General features: G+C 55.0%; 1 long non-coding RNA gene across 1 annotated transcript; it reads right to left on the bottom strand.

Annotated features, from left to right (window-relative positions):
• Positions 1–912: 912 nt before the first annotated feature.
• Positions 913–8,980, bottom strand: LOC128564870 (uncharacterized). Its single transcript, XR_008374166.1, has 3 exons — positions 8,830–8,980; positions 6,983–7,122; positions 913–2,058 (listed from the first exon to the last, which is right to left on the bottom strand). It is a non-coding gene; the product is annotated as an uncharacterized LOC128564870 (long non-coding RNA).
• Positions 8,981–13,502: the final 4,522 nt, after the last annotated feature.

Here is a 13,502-nt window from a genome sequence, read left to right as displayed (position 1 = left end):
ATTTCACTGCGTGCTGGGAGGTAACATGTGCTCTAGGAAATGAGAATGTGAGGCTGGGGATGGGGGATTGCAGTGGGGAGCAGAAGGCTCGGGGCCAGTATTAATGAGAGTTGGCCAGACAGAAGGGCACACTGATCAAGCCCTGGGTAAAAATGAGGGAGGGAGCCACACAGGGATGTGGAGAAGAGTTCCAGCCAGGGGGACACGTGGAAGCCAAGGCCCCAGGCAGGGGCAGGCATCAGGGACCACAAGCAGGCCTGTGGGAGCAGAACCAGCTGAAGTGAGGTCAGACTAGGCTGACTCAGGTAGACCAGCGCATGGAACTTGGCTTTGACTCTAGGTAAAACGAGGCACTATCACAGGTGCATTCTCTCTTACTCAAACCTACAGTCAATGCCATTATCATCCCCTCTCTACAGATCAGGAGACTGAGGTTGAAGTGGCCCATGACTTGCAAGGCTTGGCTCAGCCATCCAGGTGCAGGTGAAGCTTTAACCCAGGCCTGCCTGTGTCCTGACTGCAGCAGGTGCTGGTGTAGTGTGTGTGGGCCATGACCAAGGCAAAGGTGCTGGCACTGGTGGAACCCCTTCCAACCACCTGCATCAGCTCACTCCACCCTCATATAATCCCAAGAGGCAGCCTTATGAGAGCCATTCAACAGCAGGGAACTGAGGGCAGGGAGGTGAGGGTATGCCCCAGGGTGACTGGCTGGTGGGTAGAGACAATGACTACGGCTCCAAATGGCCCTACATCCATGTTCTCTCGTGGGTATTACCCTACCTGCAAATCCTCCCTAGCTGGGGGGACACACTGAAGCCCAGACCTCTGACCCAGAGTCTGGCCAGCCTTTCCAACCCACCTCCCACCCCCACGCCCACCTCCACCTCCAGCAGGAGCACACTCACTACTCAACATGCCCAGAACCTCTTTCTCAATCTCCCCAGCCTCTGCTCACAGGTCCACCCCCTTCCATACCCTGAGGCCTTGTCTTTCAAGAGCTGCCTACTCCAGGTTGCCTCCCCAGATTGCCGCCTTCCCAGTTTGTCTCCCTCTTTTCCCAGCCCTGCCTCAGTCTCTCCTCCCACACTGTCCCAGCCCCTGGCCCCCTGCACCCCAGGCCCAAAGGGCAAGAGCAGCTGGCGCTCCTCTGAGCTCCGAATCTCGGCCACCTACCCACCCCAGGCCCTGCTGACCAGGCGTGCAGATGCGGAGCTCACCTTCTGGCCACATCACTAGGCCTCCGGTACCTCAAACCCACCGCCACCCACAGTGACTTCCTTCTGCTTACCACGGGCAGCACCACACACACCCTGCTCGCTCGCTAAGGACAGGAGCTATTTTCCCACCCCAGACCCCTCCTCTGTGGAGCCTCCTCCACCATGCCCCAATTGCTAGGCTCTCTGGATTGTTCTCCCACTTTGGTTGTGTGCCCCCCATGAGTTCCTTCCCTTCTCCCGTGCTCAGACGCTCTGATTCTATAGAATGGACAAGCCCTACTTCCCAGCAATGTTCCAGGACTGAAGGAGATGGTCTGTATAAGCCTTTGTCTGGTACTCAGTAGAGGTCAATTAGTGAGTTTATCTCCTCTATGGACCCCCACAAATGATTACCGAGCCCTGGCAGAGGTTAGGAGTGCAGATCTAGGGATGCTGATTAGAATCCTGTCCCTGCCCTTCATTCATGGTGTGGGTGAGGGCGAGTCATTCACATCTGAGGGCCTCAGTGTCCTCATATGCAAAATGGGAACACTAATAGAATTTACCACTGAAGGGAGGAAGGCTCTCCCTGGTCTCAGAGAGCTCAGAAGTCCTCAATCCTCAGATCTCCCACCTGGGCCTCCCCCAGACACCTCAGAAGAGCGGCAGTGCAGGGGGCCAGGGAGCTGAGGCAGCAGCAACCCAGCCTCCTCTGCTGCCTCCCAGCCCCCACCTGCCTGGGGGCCTCGGCTGCCATCTTTCTCACCCTCCTGTCTCAGCAAGCAGCTCCCAGGAGGAGAAAGTCAGCTCAGGAGAAGGAGCTGGCTCTGGAGAAGGGACCCTGTGATAGGAGGAGCAGGCCCTGTGAAGAGAAGGAAAAATAATCATTACTAAGCTCCCACCACCAGTGGCCAGCACACTGGCTCTTCTCAACAAGGGCAAAAATTAGCCCCATTTTACCCAAGAGAAACGTAGCTCACAGTGGATACGTAACACCTCCTCCAGCACACACAGGCAGTAAGAGCCAGAAGCAAGATTTGGACTGAGGCTTGTCCTATTCCAAAACGTTTGGTCTCAGCCCAGAGCTGCCTGGGTGTGTGCACTGTGAGCCCTTGGGGTGGAGGTCTGTGTGAGAGGGTGAGTGGACCCTAATGGGCCAGTGAGGAGCTGAATTCAACCTCCAGGCTCTGGGGCCCAAGGCCAGTGCAGAGTTGCTCAGAGGGTCCTGGGCTGGGGGAGACAGGGTGCTGGAGCCAGAGGCCTGGACCTGGAAGGAGTTAACTGCGTGAGGGTCTGGGTGAATCAGAGGCTCCGCAGGCTATGATGGAAATTCCCTGTGCATGGCATGTGGTCACCCAGAAAAGGGAAACGGTGCTTTTCGGAGCAGAGGATGGCGGGGGCCGGAGCCCAGGAGTAGATGCCTGCCTGGGTGGGGCTGGTGAGGGTGTTGTGAGGAAAGAGGCCTGACCTCCAGGTCTGCTCTAGCTCTGGGTAGGATGAAGGCGGCTAGGAGCTGCCAGGCCCAACACAGGCCTGATTGTGCTATGGTGTGTGCATGGGCCCTGACGGATGAGAAGGAGTTCACCATGCCCAGAGGATGGAAAGGCTCTCTAGGTCAACAGAACTGCTGGAACCAAGGCACAGGAGTGTGACTCAGCACAGGCAGCCCATCCACCCTGCTCTTGTTGGTGAAGTCTTTCCTATCCTTCAGTGCCCATCCCAAGTAACGCCTCTCCCCACCCCAGGCACAGTTGTGGCCCCTTCTCTGAGTCCCATGGCCTTGGCTTCTCTTCTGGAGTTCTCAGGATTTTGTAAGTCACCTGTCAGGCTTATGTAACTCACCTTCCTTCCCCAAAGGACTATGGGTTCCGCAAGGCAGGGGCTATGTCCTAGCTGTAGAGACAGCTTTGTGGAATGACAGACAGCATAGGGCTGGCACCAAGTAGATGCTCAGTATTTGTGGAATGACAATTTCACAGATAAGGAATCTGAAGCTACAGCAGAGTGGAGCTCATTCAGGTTCCTCCTGAGCTGGGATTTGGCCAGAGGGAAGGAACAGGACCAGAAGATCCTTTCTCTCTCAGGGCAGGGGAAAAATGCAGGAGACCCTGGGCCCTGATGGCCTCTTCTGTGGTCCACTGCCTGCTTCCCACTTAAGCTCCAAGCCAGCCCTGCTCCTGTCCTGGTCACAGTGCTGGGAAATGTCCATCCTCAAAGAGGGAGACTGAGGTATGAGACGGAGGTAGGGGGAGAGTCAGATGAAGAAAGGAGGGCATTGGGTTTTAGACTGTCCTGATAAAATCTAGAATCTCAGTCCAATCACTTTTTTTGAGACAGAAACTCATTCTGTGACCCAGGCTAGAGTGCCATGGCATCATCATAGCTCACAGCAACCTCAAACTCCTGAGCTCAAGCAATCCTCCTGCCTTAGCTTCTCAAATAGCTGAGACTACAGGTGCCTACTATAATGCCCAGCTAATTTTTCTATTTTGAGTAGAGAGGGGATCTTGCTCTTTCTCAGGCTGGTCTCGAATTCCTGGATCCTTCCGCCTCTGGCCTCCCAGAATGCTAGGATTATAGTCATAAGCCACCATGCCCAGCCTCAGTCCAAGAACTTTTTAGGTGGCTTTGGACACATGGCTTCCTCTCACAGCCTTAGTTTCCACTCTGTGAAGGAGGTGATAGAATAGGCTTCTTCTGAGGACACAATAAATGTACTGATATAAATTGTAAACCTGGGCAGCGCCTGTGGCTCAAGGAGTAGGGCGCCGGTCCCATATGCCAGAGGTGGTGGGTTTAAACCCAGCCCCGGCCAAAAACAAACAAACAAAAAAACCCACCTAAATTGTAAACCTCTGTGCCAACGTGAGGGCGACCACCTGCTATCAGTAACGATGATCAGACTGTTAGTCGTCTCTCCCCGGAGTCTGCTGTGGGACCCCCTGCCTGCCAGCTCCGAAGCAGTGTCAGGTGCCGGCCCAGCAGTCACCTGTCCCTGCTCAAGTCTGTACCACAGAAAGGCCTATGACCCTCTCCATCCTGACGAGGGGGTTGAAACACAACATGAAAATGATGGCCAGGGCCTCCTGCCCAGAAACATGCCCCCCGACGGCCCCAGGTACAGTACCCCGGATGCCTTGGCCACTGTGTGTCTGCTGTGAAGGGCAAGGGTGCCCAGAGAAGACGCCCTTGGGCAGGACCCAACAGTACTGTGGCGATCACTGGGCTTGGTTGGAGCTTTTCCAAGCATGAAGGGGAACTGAGAACTGTGGGAATGTGCCTTGTGCAGGCCAAGGTGGGCTGGGCCAGGGTGGGGGTGACACTCCAAGGAGCTCAGATAGATGGGGTCCTGGGATAAAAAGGAGAAAGGGAGCCCCAGGCAGGTGTGGAGTTGGGGCTCACACAAGGTCCTTGCAGGTCATCTGGAGTGAGCTGGCCCAGCAGTGGAAGGTCGGGGAGCTGTGTGGGAAAGGAAAGAGGAAGCCATGGGGATGGGGGATGGGGCTGTGGGGATAGAGTGGGAGTGGGGGCCGGGGCCTAGAGCCACTCTGGCCACAGTCACTTCACTTCTCCTGGTTTCGGTTTGTAAATAGCTGCTGGCTCCATGCAGGCGGGATGGGGCCTGTCCTTCTGTGGCCTGTAATCAGGGAGGATCAGGTCTGAGGAGCTGCAGATGCTCGGACCCTGGATTTGAGGACCCCAGGAGATACCCAACCTGGCCAGCCTTTGGCCTGGGTGGGAAGATTCTGGTGGGCCCAGCTCTGGGCAGCCCCAACCTGTGGTCACTGAGGTAATGCAGCTGGGCCTGGAGGAGCTACAGAACTTGATGACTCGGCCACACGGAGCTTATTTATAACTGGGCCTCCGTGGCCAGAAGCAGCTGCTGAGCTGCCAACTCAGCACTCAGCCTGGCCCAGGGCACCAAGGCAAGGGACAGGATGGTGAGGGCCAGGCTGGTCTGTTGGCCCCTCAGGCTGGGCCTCCACGCTTGGGATCCCCAAGGTCTCTTTGGCTGAGACCAGTCCCTGTGCAGTGATGGGCAGACCAAGGGATTTCAAGGGAGACACTTTTGGGATGGGTATCTCAGAACCTCCTGGACCAAGGGGGTGACTGAACTTAGTGGACTGGTCACTCCCTAGGGAGCTTCTTTGCCTTCCTGCAAAGAAGTTCTTCCTCCAGAGGTCAGATGCTGTCAGCAAACTCAACAAGAAGCAAAGTCATCTCCCCTCCCCTTCTTGCAATATCAGCTTAAAAGCAAAACAGATTCGGGAAGAGGGCAGTGTGGATTCCTAAGGCCTCACCCCAGGGGTGGCACCCAGGCAGGCTGGAAGGTGGGCAGTGGCACACCGTGTGGGCACTCACCTCCCTGACAATGGAAAGGGCTAGCCCTGACCCCAGCCTGGAGGCGACCACTGTCTTCCTTCTGAAGAAGAATGTGAGGGGTGTCAGGCCCTTTCCTGTGGTTTTCAGGGATAAAAAGTTTCCTAAAAACTTGCTCCACTTTAAAGTACTCCCAGATCAGCCTGTCTTCCAATGCCCTCCTGTCCCATGCAACATAACAGCCCGGTCTTCCCACCTCCAAGCCCAATCTGGGCCACCTCCTGGCACACCCTTTCCTACAATCACTCCCAGGCTCTCTAAGTCCCATCTCTGCCAAAGTCCACACCAAGATCCACCTCTGAGGGGCCCAGCCTCAATAGATCCCTAAAGCTTAGTCTATTGAAATGTAAACCTCAATGATAACTGGTGCAGAAATAGGCGGGGGATCAGAAATAGGCAGGGGATTTTAAACCATGGACGCCATGATACTACACAAAAGAGAAAGTCAAGGCCTGGAGTGGGTCAGGGATGGCCAGTAGAACTAAGTGAGCGAAGGACAAAGCCGAGACCAGGACCACATGCCCTGACTCCCAACATAGAACTCTGCCCCTGGACCTCTAACTTCTGAGAACTCCTGCTTGGCCAGAGCAATGGCCCTGCCTGGACCTTCTTCTTGGCGGAAGCTGCTGGGGAAGGGAAGAATGGCGGCCTAGTGTGGGGAGTATCTCAGGCCATCACTACACCCAACCCTGGGGCTGGGACCTGGGAGAGATGGGCCCACTTAGGTCCCTCTGGGCAGGGTCGGGGCACTCAGCCCAGAGCCTCCAGGGCTGCAGCTGCCCCTGTTTCCACATCGGCAGCAGCAAGGCTGGCGCCTGAGAAAACAGGAAGCGCCCAGTCACCACAGGAAGCATGTGTGTGCCGCCTCCCCGGCCCCAGCCCATTGCAAAACGCCAACAGCCCCATTACCACAGGCACCACACAGAGGCTGGGAGAAATGCTCCGGCCCCCGGGCCTGCCGTGAAGCCGGACACAGGCACTGGCCTGGGCCTGGCCCTAGGGTGATGCGAAGCTCCAGCCTGGAAGAGCCCAGTGTCTTCCAGGGCTTGGGCCTTGGGATTTCCCCTGGGTGCTCAGCCCAATCCCCAGGCCAGGCCTATAAATCAGAATACGGGGTCAAGGGTCACAGAGAAGCCATTTCTCTGACCTAGCATTGGGCATGGGAGGACTCTGCGCCAGGCCTTCAGACCCTAACAAGGCTGATCCCCAGTCTCGCTGAGGCTGTTGACTCAGAAAGGGGCACCCCAAGTCCCTAGGAACCTGGCTGCTGTCAAGTCCACACCTGCCACACCCTCTGCCGGCCACAGCCCCTCCTGACAGGAGCTTGGCTGGCACCTGGGGTCCTGCCTAGGCTTGTCTTAGGGAGGCCTGGGCCCCTCCCCACCCACCCTGCTTGCCTGACTTACCTCTTGCTTCTGGCCCCCCAGGCCCAGTCCTTGGAAGGAGATGGAGGCCAGCAAGGCTGAGGCACAGTGCCTGGGGAGGCCTGTGCTCCTCCAGCCCCGGGGACAGCAAGGAAAAGAGAAGAGAGCAGAGCATTTCATAGCTATAATAAATCAAAGGGGGAAGTCAGAGCAGGAGAAATAAGAAACTTCCCTAGCCTGGGCACAGGGACCTGCCAGGCAGCAGCCCCCAGGCGCCCCGTGGCCTTCCCTTCTTCCTCCTGCCTCCCTGGCCAGTACCCAGATCTCTCCCCAGGCCTAGGCAGCTCCACTGCCCAGACACACCCCGCGGCATCCAACAACTGTCCTCACTGTGCTCCCTGGGACAGGCACTTCTCGCCTCTGGGCCTCGGTGTCCTCTCACTGGGCACAGAAACCTCTGGTCAGGCTGCCCAGCAGACAGGGTGAAGATGTGTAGTGTCCCTGCTACACCAAGGACCCTCAGGGGACAAAGGGAAGTGTGAGGTGTCCAGAGCACTCCTAGCAGGACAATTAGGAATACGTGGACAAACATCTGCCAGCAAGAGGGGAAAGAGCCCTAAGGCAGCAGCAGGGCCAGAGCAAAGGTGGGGCCGGCCACAGCCTCTGGTAACAGGCCGGGTTCTCAGCTCAACCCTGCGCCAGCTAGACCTAGGGGTCTGGGGCTGGAGGAGCCTGAGGGCCACTGTGGGGGCACAGGATGTAATATCTTCCTGGAAGGTCCACACAGGTAGGTGACTGAGAGGAAAAACTTTTTTTTAAAAAAGGTGAGGGGGGGAAATCCCCACATATTAAAGAGAAGGATGTTGGCCAGAGGCCAAGGCAGGAGGATCCCTTGAGCTCAGGAGTTGGAGACCTGCCTTAGCAAGAGCGAGACCCTGTCTCTACTCAAAACAGAAAAATTATTAGGGCATGGTAGCACCAGCCTGTAGTCTCAACTACTTGGGAAGATAAAGCAGGAAGATAAACTTGAACTCAGGAGTTTGAGGTTGCTGTGAGCTAGGCTGAAGCCAAGGCACTCTAGCCTGGGTGATTGAAAGGTGCAAGCGGCGAGCCTGCCTGGAGAAGGTTTAGGTCAGATTTATTGAAAGGAGACAGCAACTCGCCTATCAGGTGTGTGTGCGGCAGTTAGAGACTCCTTTTATATGGGGCCATGGGGTTGGGCAAATTCTGTAGCTTGCCCAGAGGGCTTTGGTGAGTTAGGAGCCTTGGTGCTAACTTCAGGGGTGGGGCTAACTAGGTCCTTTGTGTCCTTTGCCTTAGGAGAGGGAGAGAGTGTTCCTGTAAGGGCCGTGTTAGGCCCCCCCAACAGTGACAGAGTGAGATTCTGTCTGAAAAAAAGGAGAGAAGGATGATAACTTTTTTTTTTTTTGTAGAGACAGAGTCTCACTGTACCGCCCTCGGGTAGAGTGCCGTGGCGTCACACGGCTCACAGCAACCTCTAACTCTTGGGCTTACGCGATTCTCTTGCCTCAGCCTCCCGAGCAGCTGGAACTACAGGTGCCCGCCACAACGCTTTTGTTGTTGCAGTTTGGCCGGGGCTGGGTTTGAACCCGCCACCCTTGGCATATGAGGCCGGCGCCCTACTCACTGAGCCACAGGCGCCGCCCAAGGATGATAACTTGTCTGAACTTTTTAAGATAAAATAAGGAATTTCAGGAAAAAATTTGCTAGTTTTGGGGGCCACTATGAGCCAGGCCCTCCATGCCCCAGAGACCTTCTTCCTACTTCTCAACTATTGGGGTGCAGTAGTTGAGATGCCAGATATCTCTACTTGAAGCACTCCTGAGAAGATGAGCTCACTCCCTTACTCCAGGGGGCTCTGCTCTCACCTTGGGTCTCCTGGTGATTTCTTCCAGACAGCTGCCAGCTTGGAGTCGGAGCTTTTGGGAGAATGGCAGGGCACAGGACCCCTCTGTTTCTTGATCTGTAGGATGAGGGTCACTGCTTCACATGCAGTCTGGTCAGACAGACAGGGAAAGAAAGAGGCAGTGACTGTTAGAGTCCCAGTTACAAAGCCAGACTCGGGAGCATGTGTAGAGTGCCTCAGTTTCCCCATTTTGAAAATGGGGAGAAATGCCTACCTTGAAAGTCTGCAATGAGAGACAAATGAAGTTGTGGAACCGGGCCTGCGGGTGATCATGTGGTAGCACCACACCACAGCTGGCCTCCTATCTCCTTCCAGAAGCCCCCACTTCCTCCTCCTGTCCCTGTTACCTGCCCGAGTTGGGGGAAAACCTCAGCTCCTCACTCTTCTCTGAGCATCCCCAGGGTACCTGGCCTCACTCTGACCATTCCCAACCTGGGAGAGTGCTGAAGCTGGTGTTCCCAGCCCTGCTCCCAGGTGCTCCATCTCTGGGACAGAGACTTTGGGGGTTCCTCTCCTGCCCCGGCAGCATTCCCCACTTACGCTGGCATTCCTTGCCTTCACATGATATCCCCAGACCTCTGAAAGTGTTTTAACAACCCATGGCATTCACCAGCACTGTAGATACACACAAATTATAGTCCTTGCGGCTGTGGGTATTCTTATCCCCATATCACAGGTGAAGAAACTGAGGATCAGAGGGAGAAGGCACCAGTGCAAGGCCTGCTGGCTAGAAAGAGGCAGCTGAGATGAGATGAGAACTCAGTTTTCTTTTTTTTTTTGACTCACTGTGACATCCTGGTTGCCACCCTGGGTCGAGTTCTGTGGCATCACAGCTTACGGAAAACTCAAACTCCTGGGTTTGAGGGATCCTCTTGCCTCTGCCTCCTGAGTAGCTGGGACTATAGGTGCCCACCACAAGACCCGGCTAGTTTTTCTATTTTTAGTAGAGACAGGGTCTTGCTCTGGCTCAGGCTGGTCTGGAACCTGTGAGCTCAGGCACTCCACCTGCCTTGGCCTCCCAGAGTGCTGGGATTATAGGCATGAGCCACCACGCCCCATCGAGAATTCAGTTTTCTTGTGCCTCAGTACAGTGGAAATTTTATACAACCCCTGAGACAAAGCAGCTTCTCTTTGTTTGGAAAAAGACTTTGAAATTTTTAGTCACACTGCTGCTCCCAGGCCCAAGACCATGGCCCCTCCCCAACCCTCTCCCTATCCCAAATTCTCCTGGCCCAGGTTGGAGGATGTCAGAATTGGAAAACATTCCAGCCCTAGGTGAGGTGAGAGCAGAGATGATAACATCCAGCAAGGTAATAAGCCTCCTGGATTAAGTAGCACCCCTGAGCTCCCTGCCCTGGGCACATGCACCCACCAGTGGGACAGACTTAGCTCCCTGAGAGACAGGCCTAAAGAAGCAGCATTCCCTGGTGGTCAGAGCTGAGGGTGTTGGCACGAAACATTCTTGCATTTAAATCTCACCTCTGCAACTAAGAAACCATCTTCTGGATGAGGGACTTAACCGGAAAGTGGGAAGAAAAATACCTCTCCCAGTCTGGAGATTTCACAGAAATGAAATTTGTTTCTAACAGCCATGGGCTCAGCCCCTCTTCATGCCTGGTCTCATTTAAGTCTCATCAATGCCTGTCCTGTAGGTACTGTTATTACTCCCATTTTACCATGAAGAAACCAAGGGGAAGGGCACTTCCCAAAGTCACACAGCTTTGCAGGGGCTGAACCCCAATGCTGTCTGACTCAAGTCCCATACACTCACACTGAGTCTGACAGGTACGCCGTCCTTTTCTCTCCAGGAATAGTTTCCTACCACAGCAGCCTGCAGGGTCAGGCTGTGGCTGCAGTCCTCAAATGCTTGACTGCCCTCGCTCTTGGTTGGGCCCAGGGGCGCAGTCTGGGTGGGTAAAGAGCTGGAGACCAGCTGCAACAGCACCTCCTCCAGGACATCCCCTGGCTTAGCCATCCTGGTCTGTTAACAATCTGTTAACGAGGTAGGAAGTGGGGCATAAGCCCTTCCAGGGACCTCCAGAGTGGGGCTGGGATGCTGAGAAAGGGGGACTGCAGCTGCCTCACTTGCTCTGCCCCTTCCAAGGCCCTGGGCAGGGCCTCAGCAACTTCATATTTAGGATTTTGTAATCTTTTCCTTAAAAGAGTTCCCCCAAATTGTATAAGCTTCAGGGTCCCCAAAACCTAGATCTGTCCCCCGAGTGGGGCAGTGGAAAGAGTTCCACCCCTCCTCTTGCTCCTGGCCCACTGGCCCTGTCTGGTGTGTGAGGCCCCCACTTTCCCATCTTGCAGTGGGGATGCATAAAGTCATGAGGTGAGTTCCAGACTCATCATTCAAAGCAGCCCAAGCCCACAGAGGCTTCTGCAGCCTGCACTTGGTTCCATCTCCAACAGCCCTGCCAGGAAAATAGGGCTCCTACCCCCACTTTCCAGCAGAGATCACTGAGGCATGGAGGCCTACTGTCACTTGTCTCTCACTGGTCCTGGGGCTGAGTGAGCAAGCTGGAGCCCTACCCACACCACTCCTTGGGGTCTCTGGCCCCAGATGCCCAGGCCCGGATTGGGAGAAGGGGGGTCTCCAGGTCGACCTTGGCTCCGGAGGAGATAGGGGTGGGCTGAGGGCAAGGCAGGGGAGGAGGCAGTGTCTCCCCCACTGTCTAGCCGAGGAGGGACCTCGTCCCTTATCTGCTCCAGCAGCTTCCGCACCCCCCCACCCCTGCCGCAGGCCTGGCCCCCGCCCCCCACCGCCCCCGCCTCCGGAGGGGCTGGACCGAAGCGCCCCTCCCCCGAGGCCACCTGCCCCCAAGGGACAGCCCGTGTCCGCTGCAGCCCAGCCAAGCGGAGAGGGGGCCGGCCCCCCAGGTGGGCAGCCGGAAGTGATAAATAACTTGGGGGGGCACCATCTCGGTGAGTCCTCCCTGCCCCGGGATGCCCTCCCCCAGCCCAATGGGGTCGGGGGCGCCCCAAACCAGGCAGCCTCTGCCAAAAATGGGGCTCGGAGGGAAGACCAGATGGGTTCCTTAAAGCTCCAGGGAGGGAGCGGCGCCCCTAGCTCAGTGGGTAGGGCGGCGGCCACTTACACCCGGGGTAGCGGGTTGGAACCCAACCCGGGCCAGCTAAACTGCAATGATAACTGCAACAAAAAAATAGTCGCATGCTGTGGCAGGCGCCTGGAGTCCCAGCTACCTGGGAGGCTGAGGCAAGAGAATCGCTTAATCGCTTGGAGGTTGCTGTGAGCTGTGTCGCTACAGCCCTCAACCGAGGGCGACAAAGTGAGACTCTGTCTCAAAAAAAAAAAAAACTCCAGGGAGGGTAGGAACAGTGGGGTGAGTCCAAACGGTCTTGGGACTTCGGAGGAGTACAAGACCCTCCTCATCCCCAACACATGCTCTAACACTGCCGGTGGCCTCCCTGGTGCAGGTGTTGGAGGAAGAGAGAAGTGCAGACACCTTGGAGAAAGTGAAAAGCAAGCCACAAACTGGAGAGTCTGCCGTGAGCAGGCACAGAAGGTTAGCTCAAAATGTATACGGAACTCCTGCCAATCCATAAGAAAAAAACAAATAATGTGACAGAAATAAAGACATGAACAACCATGTTACAGAAGAGGAAACACATTTGTCCAGTGACCATCTAAAGGATGCTCGATCTTGTTGGTGATGAGGGAAATGCAAATCAAGACCACAACGAGATGCTATTTTACACCATTTGAAGGGCAAAAATGAACAGAAGAGGTGGAGGCAAGACTTCCAGTGTGTGGCTAGTAACCACCAGGGAGAACAATCTGGCCTTATCTTATGAAGCTGACCGTTGCAGAGGCTGTAACCCAGCAAATGTTCCCTGAGCAGCAAATCAGAAGAAGCTCTTGGGTGTGCTCCGAGAGACACGGACAATGTTCACAGCTGCACTGTCCCTGATCACAAAAATCGGGAAATAACCCAACTGCCCATCAACAAGAAAAGAATAAATTACAGTAGATTGATTCATGCAGTGGCACATCAGTTAGCAGTGCAAGCAAAGGGCCTGTAGTTTCTCACAATATCATAAGAGAATTTTAGTACCGTGGTGTTCAGTGAAAAAAGCCAGACCCAGAAAGAAGACAAGTGCATTCGGCCCTCCATATCAGTGGGTTCTGTGTCCATGGATCTAAGAAACCACAGTACAGTAGAGGCCAGCACAGTAGCTCACGCCTGTAACTCTGGCACTGTGGGAGGCTAATGCAGGTGGATCACCTGAGCTCAGGAGTTCAAGACCAGCCTGAGCCAGAGCGAGATGCAGTCTCAACCAAAAAAATTAGAAAACTAGCTGGGCATTGTGGGCACCTGCAGTCCCAGCTACTCAGGAGGCTAAAGCAAGAGGATCCCTTTGACCCAGGAGTTTGAGGTTGCTGTGAGTTATGACACCATGGCACTGTACCCAGGGCGACAGAGTGAGACTCTGTCTCAAAAAAAAAAGAGAAAATATTTTGGGAAAAAATGGATGGTTGTATCTGTACTAAACATGTATAGACTTTTTCTTGGTTTTGAACAATACAGTATAACAACTACTTTCTTAGAATTTTACATTGTATTAGGTAATCTAAATAATCTAGAGATGATTTTAAGTATATAGGAGGATGTG

Source organism: Nycticebus coucang, chromosome 14, assembly GCF_027406575.1.
Source record: "Nycticebus coucang isolate mNycCou1 chromosome 14, mNycCou1.pri, whole genome shotgun sequence".
In the NCBI taxonomy this organism is placed as follows: domain Eukaryota; kingdom Metazoa; phylum Chordata; class Mammalia; order Primates; family Lorisidae; genus Nycticebus; species Nycticebus coucang.
This window is presented reverse-complemented; position numbering and strand designations above follow the sequence as displayed.